Below are 16,023 nucleotides of genomic sequence, written 5' to 3'. Positions count from 1 at the left end.
CAGCATTTCAAGGAAGTGGCTCACCACCACCTTCTCATGGGCAATTAGGAATGGGCAACAAGTGTTGGCCTTGCCAGTGATGCTCAAATCCCTTACAATCCAATATAAAAAAAAATTACAATTAGTTCAATTTCTGCTTCATATCTTAAATTACATTGCAAATTGAAAGAAATATCTGTTATGTGTCAAAATGTCTACTCTTAGTGAATGCTGCAGTTTTGGCATTACATCACAAATTGGTCATGAAACAAGAGAGTTGGGATAAGTGGGTCATTTTCAGATTGGCAAACTGTAACTAGTGGAGTGCTACAGGGATCAGCGTTGGGGCCTCAACTATTTACAATCTATATTAATGGCTTGGATAGTGGAACTGGCTGTATTGCAGCCAGATGAGAATTTACTGTGGGAAAATGTGAAGTTGTCCACTTTGGCAGGAAGAACAGAAAAGCAGAATATTATTTAAATGGAGAGAGACTACAGAACACTGTAGTATGGAGGGATCTGGGTGTCTTTGTACATGAATCACAGAAGTGTTAGCATGCTGGTATAGCAGGTAATTAGGAAGGCAAAAGGGAGCATGAAAGTAGGGAAATCTTGCTAAAACCGTACAGGGCATTGGTGAGACCACACCTGTAGCATTTTGTACAGTTTTGGTCACCTTACTTAAGTGGGGGACATACTTGCATTGGAAGCAGTTCGGAAAAGGTTCACTAGACTGATTCCTGGGATGAGAGGTTTGTCTTATGAGGAAAGGTTGAGCAGGCTGGAACTATACCCATTAGAGTTTAGAAGAATGAAAGGTGATCATATTGAAACATGTAAGATCCTGAGGGGGCTTATCAGGGTAGATGCTGAGAGCATGTTTTTCCCTGTGGGGGAATCTAGAACTAGAGGGCACAATTTCAAAATGGGAGTCTCCCATTTAAGTCAGAAATGAGGAGAAATTTCTTCTTCCAGAGGGTCATTAGTGTTTGGAATTCACTTCCCCAGCAGGCAGGTGGACTAAGTCATTGAATATATTCAAGGTTGAGTTAGACAGATTTGTGATTATCAAAGGAGCCAAATGTTATGGGAGACAGGCATTAAAGTGGAGTTAAGGCCACAATCAGATCAGCTAGGGCCTTATTGAATTGCCTACTCCCTTTCCTATTTCTTATGTTCTTATGTGAAGAAATATATTTAAGCTTAATTATTTTAGGCTAACATTTTCAAATAGCAAATCTTTGAAAACATGTGAATGGTTCTTTGGCTTTCTCAGCTCAATTTTTGGTTTATGTTACAGCATTCACACATGAGCATTTTAGTAAGTTCTTGAAATCCCTCCTTAAACCTCTCCATGTCTCTACATCTCCTTCCTCCTTTAATATGCTCCTTAAAACCTATCCTCTTTCATAAAGCTTTTAGCCATCTGCCTTAATATTATCTATGTGGCACGTGGTCAAATATTGCTTTGTAGCATTCCTGCGAAGCACCTTGGGACATTACGTTAAAGGGGCCATATAAACACAAGGTGTTATTGTATATATGTTCTCTGTAAACTGCCATAAACCACAATATTAAACATCTGATATTTTGAAAATTGTCAGAAAGAAGTTGCTGCATTTAGTTCTACTTTTATAGGTACTCAAATTTGCTAGAATGATGTAGATACAAATAACCAAGCAAACGATGTTTTATTTTTCCATTAGAGGGCAGCATATTTCCACAATGTTAGGACTCAAGCTATATATAATCAACAACTACATAAATATTTTTTGAAGTGGCTTTTGTGGGTAAATCAAGTCATTTTCTCTGAAGATAAATATGTATCCGTCAATAACATATTCTATTCTGTTTAACATGATATTGATATTAATGAAATATAGATAAGACCCAACTTGACTGTGAGGTGCTTGTCTCAAAGTGAATGACAAAGGATCTGCAAAGTATCAAAAAGTTTATTTTGTAACACAGGTGAAGTTTATAATCAGACTGATTCATCATGCTAACCATAAATGACAAGCACACTTTACCTATCAACACAAAATTAATTTTTAAATAAACCTTTATTTATTGCGGAATTGATTTCCTCACTTGAACGCAAAAAATCCATTTAATCTGGCACATATAAAAAGGAAGCAACTTCCTGGATCCCACTTATGCAGAAATTATACAGATTTATGCCAGCTTCGAAGCTGATCTTAACACTGAGAACTTAAATTGAAATTTCCTGATGATTGTACAGTATTAGAATACAACGTAAATTTACAAAGAATGTAAATGGTGTAAAAGAAGCAGGAATCAGTGTAAGCAATTGGGTGTTGAGGGAAGCACAGACCAGATGCCATCTTTCTTCTTCAAATTCATGTTTAACTTATAAATGTTTTGAAAATTGATGTTTGAAGATATCAATTCATGTTTTGGCGTAATACCAGCCTAAGCAATTTGTGTGTGTTTTTTCTCAGCAAAAAAAAGTGCAATTTTGCTCCTGCAGCATAGTTACACCAAAACTTTCAAGGTAATTTCAAGCAACTTAGTGTCTCTGAGATGGTAGTTCAATATGTGCTGTTGGAGGGAGTTCATAACAGAATAATCATACAGGAAATCTGAATGTTTTATTGGCAGAAAATTATCTTTTCTTTATGTTCTTAAGTCCTATGCAGCATCAATGATGGTCAAGATGGGGTGAATGGCCTCCTTCTGCGCCATAAATATTTCTATGTTTCTAACTCAGGTAGCCAGGCAACCAGAGCAGTAAATTGATTGGACTCAGTCGAAGCTTGGTTCCCTTCTGGACCAACACCTGCACTTAAGTTTCCCAGGATGTGACTTACAATTTTGGCCAGAAAGCCTTTCCCACATCAGTCAAGCATGCGTTCGCCCTGCGGCCTGGGACAGTTCAACTATTATTCCCATCTGTTAGACAGCACTGGGTGATCTCTGCTCAACTTGAGTGACCATGGACAGTCCGAAAGTGGAGGTTTAATGCAGCAGGCAAGTTACGTAAAGCATATTTTTTGTATGCATTTCAAAAATAAACTAGGTAGCTATTAATGGAAGCTAAGTAACATATAGAATCACCACTCAATCTCATGGTGGATTAGTAGTTAAAGGGTTAAGAAGTCTGTGGCCCAAGCAAACTAAAATTATACTCTGGGCTAAAATTCCAATAGACCCAAAATGCCTGTGCTTTCCTAAGTAAAATAGCTGAAAATATTAGCATTCGGAAAACGTGACCATAATATATTCCAGACACAGTGGAGCTGCCAGAATGCGATGCCAGTCATGTTTGCGTGGACTTCCCGACTACAAGCCAACCATCTGTAATATTTTAAGTGGAGTAACATGCAGTGATACTATAAGTTTAACATTTATTAAGAAATAAGATCTTGATTTCTGAATTTACAGAATTTGAGGCCTTAAGATCCACATCACATGCAGAAAAATGCATGATGTATTTAATGGTATAACAGTCCTGATCTTATTAAACTTACTGTGAGTAATGGTTGCCAGTAATAGATTAATTCTTTGCATTCAGGCGTCACATTTTGTTACAGAGTTCAAACAATCTTAAAATTCATGGTGCTTCTTAGCTGCAGTCAGAAACTGGCAAGCACATTCCAATCTGCAAAATTCCCTTTCCAAGCAATTAAACTCAGATTGTCCTTATTGCGGCAATTGCATTTCGTGGCCTTAAAGAACAAGCTGCATCTCCGCAGCATAATAATCTGCTATGCATTACATACATACGAACATACAAATTAGGGGCAGGGGTAGGCCACTTGGTCCCTCGAGCCTGCTCCGCCATTCAATAAGATCATGGCTGATCTAATCGCAACTTCAACCCCATATTCCTGCCTACCCCTGACAACCTTTCACCCCCTTGTTAATCAAGGATCTATCTAACTCTGCCTTAAAAATATTCAAAGACTCTGCTTCCACCGCCTTTTGAGGAAGAGCATTGCAAAGACTCTCTGCCATTTGAGAGAAAAAAATTCTCCTCATCTCTGTCTTAAATGAGCCACCCCTTATTTTTAAACAGTGACACCTAGTTCAAGATTCTCCCTCAAGAGGAAACATCCTCTCCATACCACTCGGTCAAGACCCCTCAGGACCTTAAAGGTTTCAATCAAGTTGCCTCTTACTTTTCTAAATTCCAGTGGAAACAAGCCTAACCCATCCAACCTTTCCTCATTCCTGGTATTAGTCTAGTAAACCTTCTCTGAACTGCTTCTAACGTATTTACATCTTTCCTTAAATAAGGAGACCAGTGCTGTACACAATACTCCAGGTGTGGTCTCATCAGTGCTTTGTACAACTGAAGCATAACCTCCCTACTTTTGTAATCAATTCCCCTCATAATAAATGATAACATTCTATTAGCTTTCCTAATTACTTGCTGTTCCTGCATACTAGCCTTTTGTGATTCATGCACCAGGACACCCAAATCCCTCTGAATCTCAGAGCTCTGCAAACTCTAACCATTTAGATAATAAACTTATTTTTTATTCTTCCTGCCAAAATGAACAATTTCACATTTGCCCACATTATAATCCATTTGCCAGATCTTTGCCCACTCACTTAACCTAGCTATGTTACTTTGTAGCCTTCTTATGTTCCCTTCACAATTTACTTTCCTTCCCATCTTTGTGTCGTCAGCAAATTTAGCAACCATCTCTTTGGCCCCTTCATCCAAGTAATTTATATAAATTGTAAAAAATTGAGGCCCTAGCATTGATCCCTGTGGCACACCACTCATCACATCCTGCCAACCAGAAAAAGACCCATTCATGCCAACTCTCTGCTTCCTGTTAGCTAGTCAATCTTCTATCCATGCCAATATGCTACCCCCCTACACCATGAACTTTTATTTTCCGCAATAACCTTTGATAAGCACTTTATCGAATGCCTTCTGGAAATCTAAGTGCAGTACATACACCAATTCCCCTTTATCCATCACACATGTGACTCCTTCAAAGAACTCCAATAAGTTGGTTAAACATGATTTCCCTTTCACAAAACCATGTTGATTCTGCCTGATCGCCTTTAATTTTTCTAAGTGCCCTGCTATAATATCTTTAATAGTAGCTTCTAACATTTTCCCTATGACAGATGTTAGGCTAACTGGCCTACGGTTTCCTGCTTTCTGTCTCCCTCCCTTTTTGAATAAAGGAGCTACATTCACTACTTTCCAATATAGTGGAACCTTCCCCAAATCTAGGGAATTTTGGAAAATTAAAATCAATGCATCAATTATCTCACTAGCCACTTCTTTCAAGACCTTAGGGTGAAGTCCATCTGGACCTGGGGATTTTTCCCTCCTTATTAATCTTTTGGTCATTCTTCGTTGTTCTTTATATTCTTTCCAAACTTCTGACCCCTCTTTGAGTAATTATATGCTTTTTCTTTAAATTTGATACTGTCTTTAACTTTTTTAGGAAAAGGTGGAGGGGTGGCTCTGTTAATTAATTACCATATTAGCACATTAGAGAGGGAATAGCGGGCCATCCCCTTGGAATTTTTCTCTCTCATTGGAATGTATATTCTGTGTATTCTGAAATATCCCTTTAAATGTCTGCCACTGAACCTCTATTGGCTTATCCCTTAACCTCATTTGCCAGATCACTTTATCTAGCTCTGCTTTCATTCCCTCATAATTGCCCTTATTTAAGTTTAAAATACTAGTCTTGGACATACTTGTTTCTCCCTCAAAATGAATGTAAAATTCAATCATATTATGATTGCTGATACCTAGGGGTGCCTTCACTAGGAGGTTATCAATTAAGCCTATCTCGTTGCTCAATACCAGGTCTAGTATAGCCTGCTCTCTGGTTGGCTCCAGAACATGTTGTTCTAAGAAACTATTTGGAAAACATTCTATGAACTCCTCATCTATGCTACTTTTGCCCACCTGATTTTTCCAGTCTATATGGAGATTAAAATCCCTCATGATTATTGTTGTACCTTTCTGACAAGCTCCCATTATCTCTTCTTTAAACTCTGAACTAGATTGATACTTAATGTTAAGGGGCCTGTACACCACTTCCACAAGTGACTTTTTTCCTTTATCAGTTCTCATTTCAAACCAAACCACTTCTACATCCTGGTTTCCTGAACTTAGGTCATCCCTCTCTAATGTGCTAATACCATCATTAATTAACAGAGCCAACCCTCCACCTCTTCCTAACTTCTTCCCTTCCTAAATGTAACGTACCCTTCAATATTCAGGTCCCAATCTATGTCATCCTGTAGCTATGTCTCTGTAATGGCTATCAGGTCACACTTATTTATTTCTATTTGCGCTATCAATTCATCTGTTTTGTTTCGAATTCTATGTGCATTTTGATACAGAGCCTTTAGTTTTGTCCTTTTATTATTTTTGTAGCGTCTAGCTTTACCTGCTGATTTACTCTTAGATTTGTACTCTTTGTCCCTTTTTGTCACGGGCTGTTTATCATTTCCCATATTAATACCTTTCTCTCTTGCCTTGTCTCTACTCTTTGGTTTACCATATCTTCCCAAATTTGATCCCTTGCCCCCACTATTCAGTTTAAAATCCTCTCTACTTCACTAGTTATGTGGCTCGCAAGGACACCAGCATGGTTCAGGTGTAGACCATCCCAAGGGTACGGATCCTACTTTCCCCAATACTGGTGCCAGTGCCCCACAAACTGGAACTCATTTCTCCCACACAAGTCTTTGAGCCAAGCATTCATTTCTCTAATCTTATTTGTCCTAAGCCAATTTACATGTGGCTCAGGTAATAATCCAGAAATTATCTTAGAGGTTCTGCTTCTTAATTTGGCGCCTAGCTCCTCATACTGATTATGCCTCCTTCCTCATCTTACCAATGTCGTTGGTACCTACATGGACCACAGCCACTGGATTCTCCCCCTCCCACTGCAAGTTCTTCTCCAGCCCTGAGCAGATATCCCAAACCCTGGCACTGGGCAGGCAGCACAGCCATCTGGACTCTCGCTCTTTGCTACAGTGAACAGTGTCAATCTCCTTCAACACTATACTGTCCCCTACTACCACTAAGTTCCTTTCTGCTTACCCCACTTGAATGGCTTCTTGTACTATGGTGCCATAGTCAGTTTGCTCATCCACCCTGCAGCCACTGCTCTCATCCAAACAAGCAGAGAGAACCCCAAACCTATTGGACAATTGCAGAGGTTCACACTTCCTGCCCTCTGGGTCCCCTTACCTGGCTCACGTGCAGTCACATCCTCCTGTCCCTGACCACTGACCAAATCAGAAGGCCCTATCCTAAGTGGTGTGACTGCCTCCTGGTATAAAGCATCCAGGTAACTATCCCCCGCCCTGGTGTGTGTTGCAGAGTCTGTGGCTCAGCCTCCAGCTCAATTACTCTGAGCCAAAGTTCCTCAAGCCGCAATCACATATTGTAGACATGTTTGCTCTGGGTCACAATGTTATCCAGGAGCTGCCACATGCTGCAGCCTTGATACATCACCTGTCCTGCCTTTCTTAATGTGTTTTAAATAATTACTTAATTATATTAATCACTTACTTATGTTGCTTTCTTATATATTTTAACAAATTTACCACCAATTTATGTACTATTTTAAATCTTAGGGATAGAATGGAACTTACCCATTTACCAGATACTCACTAAACAGCTATCTCCTTTCCCTGTAGTAAAGCAAGAACCAATTCCTATGGGGTGAAAAACAAAAGAAAAAGGAAACAAACATCTCCTTCCCCGAACTCATAAAGACCTCATGAAGAGTGCAAGAGGGAGACAGTAGGGAGACTTCATACAGAGCATGAGAGGGAGAGAGCAGCAAGACTTGCGAGAATGCGAGAAAGAGAGGAGACGATTGGTGAGTGACAGGTGAGTAAACACTTAAAAGTTTAAGGTATATCAGTGCAGTTCAGTCATGTGGCAGGTACATCTTGCGGGATGTGGGAAGTTGTGCAGGCACAAAGTGACCTCGATGGCTACATCTGCAGGAAGTGTCACTAGCTGCAGAAACTTGAGCTGTGGGTTGCAGAACTTGAGTGATGGATAGAGTCACTGTGGTGCATCCACAGGGCTGAGGATTACGTGGATAGCACATTTAGAGAAGTGGTCACACCGCAGCTAAGAAGTACGCAGGCAGAGAGGGAATGGGTGACCGCCAGAGTATCTAATAGAAACTGGCAGGTGGTGCAGGAATCCTCCGAGATTATCTCGCTCTCTAACCACTTTGGTGACGGAGTTAGTTCCTTGGAGGACTGTATCAAGAGCCATGTTCGTGGCACAACAGGTGACTCAGCTGCACAGGAGGGGAGGAGGAAGAGTGTAAAGGATATAGTAGTAGGGGATTCTGTAGTTATGGGAGTGGACAGGCATTTCTGCGGCGGTAGGCATGACCCCAGGATGGTATGTTGCCTCCCTGGTGCCAGGGTCAAGGATGTCACGGAGCGGCTGCAGGACATTCTTTTGGGGGAGGATGAGCAGCCGGAGGTCGTGGTCCACATTTGGATCAATGACATAGGCTGGAGAAGGGTCATGGTCCTGAAACCAGATTTTAGGGAGTTAGGAAGGAGATTGAAAAGCACGACCTCAATAGCAGTGATTTTAGGATTAATCCCAGTGCCATGTGTTTGTGAACGAAAGAGTAGGAAGATTGAGCAGTTCAATATGTGGCTAGAGAAATGGAGTAAGAAGGAGGGCTTTAGATTTCTGAGGCATTGGGACTGGTTCTGGTGCAGGTGGGACCTGTACAAGGAGGACGGACTACACCATACAAGACTGGGACTAAGTCCTCGCAGGGACGTTGTCAGTGCTGCTGGGGAAGGTTTAAGCTAGATTAGCAGGGTGATGGGAACCTGAGGGGAAATTCAGAGAGGCGAGGAGAAAAACTGGCAGTGGAAAGTAGAGAAGTAGTAACTGATAAGGAGGATATATCAGAGGGTAATATCAAGATAAACAGAATACTTGTAGAGTTTGATAGAACTAGAGGAGGCTATAGTAAGTCATTAGATGGGGTCAGAGCAAGGGGAAAGTTAAAAGCCTAAATCAGGATTAATGTGCATGTACGTGAATGCATGGAGTATGGCTAATAAGATTGGTGAACTACAGGCACAGGTTGACACATGGAACAATGATATTATTGCTATAACAGAGACCTGGCTCAAAGGAGGGCAGGATTGGGTGTTAAATATTCCTGGGTATAAGGTGTTTAGGAGAGACAGGAAAGGAAGAAAAGGGATGGTGGGTGGGGGGAAGGGGGAGTGGCAGTATTAGTTAAAGATAGTAACACAGCACTGGAGAGAGAGGATGTTCCAGAGGGGTCAAAGATGGAATCTCTCCAGCTAGAGGTAAAGAATGAAAAAGGTGAAATAACATTGATCGGCGTAGTATATAGACCACCAAACAGTGGAAGGGATGTAGAGAAACTAACTTGCAAAGAAATTGCAGAGAGGTACAACCATTATAGAGTAATTATAATGGGAGCTTTCAATTATCCAAATATAGACTGGGATAGGAATAGTGCAAGGGGACAAGAAGGGCGGGAGTTCCTGGAATGCTTTCAAGATAATTTTCTACAGCAGCAGGTTTCCGGTCCAACGAGAGGGCAGGCACTGTTGGACCTGGTTCTGGGGAATGAGTGGGCCAAGTGGATCAAATAACAGTGGGAGAGCATCTAGGGGCAGTGACCATTATATCATAAGGTTTAGGTTGGCAATGGAGAAGGGCAAGGAGCAATCCAGAGCAGGGATAATTAACTGGGGGAAAACCAACTTCGATGGGATGAGAAAGCACCTGAGTCGAGTGAGTTGGAATCAAATGTTGGCAGGAAAGGCAGTGGCTGAACAATGAGCTACCTTCAAAGAGGTAGTATTGCAAGCAATGTCAAGGTATATTCCCTTGAAGGGGAAAGGTAAGGCAAATAAATCTAGAACACCCTGGATGACAAGAGCGATGGAGGTGAAGATGAAAAGGAAGAAGTACACGTATGACAGATGTCAAGGTAGAAAATACAATGGAGAATCAGGCTGAATATAGAAGGACCAGAGGAGAAGTGAAAAAACTGATCAGAGAAGCAAGGCGGGAACATGAAAAGAGACTAGCAGCTAACATAAAAGGGAATTCCAAGATCTTCTATAATCATATAAATAATCAAAAGGGTGGTAAAAGGGTATGGCCAATTAGGGTTAAAAAAGAAGACTTGCATGTTGAGGCAGGAGAGGTAGCAGAGGTATTGAACGAGTACTTTGCATCTGTCTTTACAAAGGAACAGGATGCTACCCAGGCCAAGGTGAGAGAGGAGGTAACTGGTACACTCGAGGAATTTACAATTGAGGAGGAGATGATGTTAGAAAGGCTATCTTTACTTAAAATTGATAAGGTACCAGGGCCAGATGAGCTGCATCCAAGGATACTGAGGGAGGTGAGGTGGAAATTTCAGAGGCACTGGTGATAATCTTCCAATCTTCCTTTGACACAGGGGTGGTGCCGGAGGACTGGAGAATTGCAAATGTTACATCCTTGTTCAAAAGGTGGTGCAAGGATAATGCCAGAAACTGCAGACCAGTCAGTTTGACTTCAATGGTACGGAAACTTCTGGAAGCTATAGTTTGGGACAAAATCAATTGTCACTTAGACAGGTGTGGGATAATTAAGGAAGCCAGCATGGATTCATTAAGGGAAAATCATGTTTAACTAACTTGCTGGAGTTTTTTGAGGTGATAACAGAGAAGATTGATAAGGACAATGTAGCTGATGTGGTGTATATGGGTTTTCAAAAGGCATTTGATGCAATGCCACACAACAGACGTGAGCAAAATTCTAGGTCATGGAATAAAAGGGAAAATAGGCACTCGGATAAGGAATTGGCTGAGTGACAGGAAACAGAGAGTAGTGATAAATGGTTGTTTTTCAGATTGGAGGAAGGTCTGTAGTGGAGTTCCCCAGGGGTCAGTGTTGAGACCCTTGCTCTTCCTGACATATATTAATGGCCTAGACTGTGGTGTGCAGGCCATGATTTCAAAATTTGCAAATGATATGAAGATTGAAAGCGTTGTCGACTGTGATGAGGATAGTCTTGAACTTCAAAAAAACATAGGCATATTGGTGGATTGGGCAGACAAATGGTAGATGAAGTTCGATGCAGAGAAATGTGAAGTGATTAATTTTGGCAGGGAGAATGTGGAGTGGCAGTATAAAATAAAAGGAAAATTCTAAAGGAGGCGCAGGAACAAAGGGATCTCGGAGGATATGTACATAAGCCATTGATGTTGGCACGGCATGTTGAAAGAGCAGTCAATAAAGCATATGGTATCTGAAGTTTTATTAATAGGGGCATTGAGTACAAGAGCGAGGAGGTCATGTTAACCTTGTATAAGACACTAGTTCGGCCTTATCTGGAGTACTGCGTCCAGTTCTGGGCGTCATACTTGAGGAAGAATGTGAAGGCATTGGAGAAAGTACAGAGGTGATTCACAAAAATGATTCCAGGGATAAACAACTGTAACCATCAGGATAGATTAGAGAAGTTGGGTCTGTTTTCCTTGAAGAAAGGAAGGCTGAGAGGAGACTTGATAGAGGTATTCAAGGTCCTGAGGGTATGGACAGGGTAAATAGTGAAAAACTGTTCCCACTCAGAGAGCATCATGAATTAGAGGGCACAGGTTCATAATAATGGGCAAAAGAAGTAGGAGTGATATGAGGGAAAAAAATTTCACCCAGAGGGCGGTTGGAGTCTGGAATGAGGCAGGTTCAATTGAGGTATTCAAAAGGGAATTGGATTGCTATCTGAAAAGAAAGAATGTGCAAGGTTACGGGGATAAGGCAGGGGAGTGGCATCAGGTAGATTGCTCTTTTAGCAAGCCAGTGCAGACTGGATGGGCTGAATGGCCTCCTTCTACACTGTAAATATTCTGTGATTCTGTGAACTCCCCCTCTAGCCAAACTTCAAGTTTTCACTCAGTTAGCTCAGTTGCACTCCGCTAGCCTTGGTTGCGCCAAAGAAACCTGAATGTATAGTAAGCTGAACTGGGGCTACAGTAACCAGATTCAACCAGTTAGCTAATTAACTACTCAGCTCCTACAGCTGAGATTGAGTTTACCCTGTCTAAACTGCCAGAAAGAAAGAACTTAGCCTGCTTACACAGTACTTTCCAGTTACTGCTAATTACAGACTAGATTCGATTTTAAGAGCAAATTTTAAGAACAAAATTAACACTTAAAACTCCCCCTCTCACCAAGCTCCAAGCCTTCACTCAGTTAGCTCAGCACTCCGTTATATTGTGCCTATCATTATTAAAATGTACAATCCAACTCTAAACGCAGGACTACAAAAGGAATGGATTGAAACAAAGAGAGATAATTGTTAATATTTAAAAATATAACTATCAACCTGTCATCAGAATATTAACTGTTTTGCCTCTACCTCATTTTTTAAAGCAAATTTGTGCTTTTGGGTAGGTTAATAATTTATTGAGCCAATCGTGAAACTATCTGTATAGTACCTACCTTATCCTTCATAAAAATGATTCATGTGTACACATTTCTGTCTATGATCTGCTTTTCCTATTTCAATTCTGGGCAGAAATCTTACAGATTACCATCACTGGGAAAAAGTACTGGAAAAGCTTAGACCAAAAGTCCCCGGTATCAGTTGGCCTGCATCCTAGGGCCTTAAAAGATGTGGCTGCAGAGATAGTAGATGTATTGGTTATAATCTTTCAAAATTACTTAGATTTTGGAAGGGCCTCAGTGGATTGAAGAATAGCTAACGCAACGCCTTTATTCAAGAAAGGACAGACACAGAAAACAGGAAATGACAGGCCAATTAATCTAACATCCGTCAGAGGCAAATTGCTGGAATCTATTATTAAGGAGGTTGTAGCAGGATACTTAGAAACTCATAATGTGATCAGGCAGAGTCAACATGGCTTTATGAAAGGGAAATCATGTTTAACTAATTTATTAAAGTTCTTTTGATGAAGTAACAGGCAAGGTGGACAGGGGGAAATCTGTAGATCTGGTATTCTTGGATTTCCAAAAGGCAGTTGATAAGATGCCACAACAAAGGTTGCTATGCAAGATAAGAGCACAAGGTGTAGGGGGTAACATATTAACATGGATAAAGGATTGGTTAGCTGACAGGAAGTAGAGAGTAGGGATAAAGGGTCTTTTTCAAGTTGGCAAGCTATAACTAGTGGAATGTGACAGGGATCAGTGCTGGGGCCTCGATTATTTACAACCTACATCAATGATTTGGATGAAGGCATCAAATGTATGGTAGCTAAACTGCCGATGACACCAAAATAAGTAGGAAAGTTAATTTGTCAAGGGGAGGTAGTCTGCAAAGGGATCTAGATAGGTTAAATGAGTGGGCAAAAATTTGGCAGATGAATGTGGCAAAATGTGAACTTGTCCACTTTGGCAGGAAGAATGGAAAAGCAGTTTACTATTTAAATGGAGAGAGATTGGAGAACTCAGTGGGACAGAAGAATCTGGGTGTCCGGGTGCATTGGGGGCGGGTGTGTGGGGTCGAGGTGGGGGTTCAAGTGGGGAATTTGTGGGGGCGGGGGGGATGAGGTGGGGGAGAGGCGGGGGGGGGTGTGACGTGCGGAAGCGGCAGGAGGGTGAGGTGAGGCGGAGGGGGGGATGAGGCAGAGGGGGGGTGAGAGGCAGGGAGGGTGAGGTGGGGAAGCGGACGGGGGGGGGGGGCGAGGTGGGGGGAGAAGCTGTGGGGGGAGGGAAGCTGGGGGGTAGGGTGAAGTGGACTAAAAGAACATTGGTGCGCAGGTACAGCAAGTGATTGGGAAGGCAAAAGGCATGTTACAGAGTCATAGAGTCATTTTTCAGCATAGGAGGCAGCTATTTGGCTCATCAAGCCCATATCGGCTTCCAGTGGAGCAATCCAGTCAGTCTCCACTCAGTCCTCATAACCCTGCAAGTTTATTTCCTCCAAGCACGAATCAATTTCCTTTTGAAATCATTGATCAGTTTCCATTTCCACCATACTTGTGGGCAAAGTGTTCCAGGTCAGTACTACTACTCAGTGTGTAAAATAGTCCTTCTTGACATTCCTCTGCATCTCCTGCCCAAAATCTTGAACCGATACCCTCTAGTCCTAGTAGCATCAAATAATTAGATGAGATTTTATCTATTGTTTAAATTCAAAAGTGAATTGAGACATGTACAGTACTTAATTTTGTGGTACCTTAAATGAAATCCTCCCAAACCCCCAGCAACCACCCTACCCCCACACAACACCCCATCCCCCACACCGCCCCTCACCCCCTCCACACAACTCCGTCAGACCCCTAACTCCCCCACCTCATCCCCCCTGCTCCCCTACACACCAACTGGTGCCCCACCTCAACCCCCTGATCCCCCACCTCACCCCCCCACCCCCCAGTTTCCCCACCTCACCCCCCCACCCCCCAGTTTCTCCACCTCACCCCCCCACCCCCCAGTTTCTCCACCTCACCCCCCCACCCCCCAGTTTCCCCACCTCACCCCCCCTCACCGCCACCCAACCCCCCCCCACCCCAAAGCTCCCCCACCAACCCCCTTGGTTCCGGTTTCCCCCCATCTCACCCCCCCACCCCCCAGCTCCCCCACCTCACCCCCCCCCAGCTCCCCCACCTCACCCCCCCAGCTCCCCCACCTCACCCCCCCAGCTCCCCCACCTCACTCGCGCTCTCCCACACACACCCCCGTCTCATCCCCCACACACCCCACCTCACCACTCCCACACACCCCCACCCCCACAAATTTCCCACTTCATCCCCCAGACCCCACACATTCCCCACCTGAACCCCAGCCCCCACCTCGACCCCACACATGCCTCCAACTGGCCTGCCCCATGCGCCTCCAACTGGCCCCCCTCACACACCTCCAACTGGCCCATCCCACGCGCCTCCAAATCATCCACCCCACACACGCCCGCACCTCTCCCTTCCACACATCACACCCTTACTTCTCCCCCCTACACACCCCATGCCCTCACCACATTCACTCAATTTCCCTCTTCTCACCCCCCCCACCTCATCCTCTCCCTCATCTGCCCCCCCACCACCACCACCGCAGTCCTCCCCCCCGACCCACCACCAGTATCCAATTAGCTCCAAAATGATTAAGGGACTTACCAGCTTTCGAACAGATCTTCAATCAAGAACACATTTAGTTGCTGCTTCTGATGTTTGGGCACTTTGTGGCTTGTTGGCAGGTTTTTCAAAATCAGAACTACAAAGTTGCCCAAAGGTCAGGCAGCCGCTCACTGAAACGAAGCTGAAAAACCAGTTTTAAACAATTGAATTTTCAGGCTTACTGATCTGATTTTTAAAAAAAAGTCTTTCAGGTCTGGGTCCTCACTCTGGACGCTGTTACCACACCGAGCCCGGGACCTCCCTACACCCTGGGCCTGGGTGTTTGGTATCGTCTGCACCCCTCTCTCCCATGCCCTGAGAACAACCCCCCCAGCACTTCCAGCCTAACCGTGTAATGAAAACTCCCCATCCCTGGAACCATTCTGGTAAATCTCCTCTGGACCTTCTCAAGAACCTTCACATCTTTCCTAAAGTGTGGTGAACAGAGCTGAACATAATACTCTAGTTGGGGTCTAACCAGAGCTTAATAAAGGTTCAATGTAACTTCCCTGCTTTTGTAATCAATACTTTCATTTAGGAAATCCACGATCTCATATGCTTTGCTAATCACTCCACTATTTTTTGCCCCACAGATCTGTAAATTTGTCTTTTTCAAGTTCCAAATACTTGCAACAGCAATACTCCAGGTCTAAGATTACCAATGCTAAAAAGGATAAGTGGCAGATGGAAATTAATACAAAGATGGGTGATTTCATGCATTTGTCAGAATAGTTAGGGAGAGGACTTAATGGCACAAAGGGAGAGCAGGGACAGAGGAACCTGGGGGGGGTTCATGTACATACATCTTCAAAGATGAGAGGGGAATACTTAGAGAATACTTAGCAAACCACATGGTCTTGGGCTTCATAAACAGAGATGTGAGATATAAAAACAGGGAAGTTGTGCTGAACGTTCATAAAGCTCTGGTTA

General features: G+C 43.0%; 1 protein-coding gene across 2 annotated transcripts in view; it reads right to left on the bottom strand.

Moving 5' to 3' along the window:
* Positions 1-16,023, bottom strand: part of sbf2 (SET binding factor 2) — a 669,356-nt gene that overhangs the window by 132,639 nt on the left and 520,694 nt on the right. The window lies entirely within an intron of this gene.

The sequence above is a fragment of the Cetorhinus maximus genome, chromosome 9 (assembly GCF_964194155.1).
Source record: "Cetorhinus maximus chromosome 9, sCetMax3.hap1.1, whole genome shotgun sequence".
Taxonomy (NCBI): Eukaryota; Metazoa; Chordata; class Chondrichthyes; order Lamniformes; family Cetorhinidae; genus Cetorhinus; species Cetorhinus maximus.
The sequence above is the reverse complement of the archived record's forward strand: the minus strand, read 5'-3'. Positions and strand labels throughout refer to the sequence as shown.